At 28.2% G+C, this 797-nt stretch overlaps 1 protein-coding gene across 1 annotated transcript in view; it reads right to left on the bottom strand.

Moving 5' to 3' along the window:
* LOC116851276 overlaps positions 1-797 on the bottom strand; it is an 8,731-nt gene that overhangs the window by 961 nt on the left and 6,973 nt on the right. The gene's annotated exons all lie outside the window — the stretch shown is intronic.

Below are 797 nucleotides of genomic sequence, written 5' to 3'. Positions count from 1 at the left end.
TGGAAAGTAATTATATTGCTATCATCATAACACATTTTCATAAAAAAATAGATTTTATGTTATGTAACATTGAACTCAATATTAATTTATTATTGATTTGTATATATAGGTTTCCCAGAAGCAGTGAAAAACATTAATGTCATTAAACGTAACATTAAATATATTAAAACAGAAATTAATGCTTTTAAAAAAGGAGAGACTGAACTTGACATTATAACTTCAAAAACAACTTGCAAGCCGAAGAAAGTCACGTTCCCATCAAGGTGTGGCAAAAGCAAAATGATATCAATACATTAACATGCGATGAATCCCAGGTTTGTTCTATAAGTAGTTCTATAAATAGGATTTTAGATTTATTATAATTATTAACCATCTATTTCTGATTAACCGTATTAAGAAACCATTTTTAATTTTTGATAATGATTGGAGTCACTTGATTTCACAGATGATGATTGAAGTCGGCAATGCTAGTTCGAACATATTTGTAAGACTTCATATTCTGTGTATATGTAACATCTTGTAACCATAATGAGTCAAACATAATTTTTTAGGTTTCCAAGTCATTTGAAGAAAACACTGATAATAAAACGACACAGTGTACAATTACCGAGGTTAGTGTATGTACACATATCATTATACACAGTCATGTATGTATTTCATAACTATGTATAATGATCTGCTCAAATCATTTTTGTTTGTAGCTTTTTCATGCTTAAAAGCTACGTTAATTTTTAATAACCTTAATTTTTTCTTTAATCTAATATTCCTGAAGCGGCACCCAAAAAATTCGAGCTGCA

Source organism: Odontomachus brunneus, unplaced genomic scaffold (assembly GCF_010583005.1).
Source record: "Odontomachus brunneus isolate Ranch 3 - 2012 unplaced genomic scaffold, Obru_v1 Obru_scaffold_170, whole genome shotgun sequence".
Classification (NCBI taxonomy): Eukaryota; Metazoa; Arthropoda; class Insecta; order Hymenoptera; family Formicidae; genus Odontomachus; species Odontomachus brunneus.
This window is presented reverse-complemented; position numbering and strand designations above follow the sequence as displayed.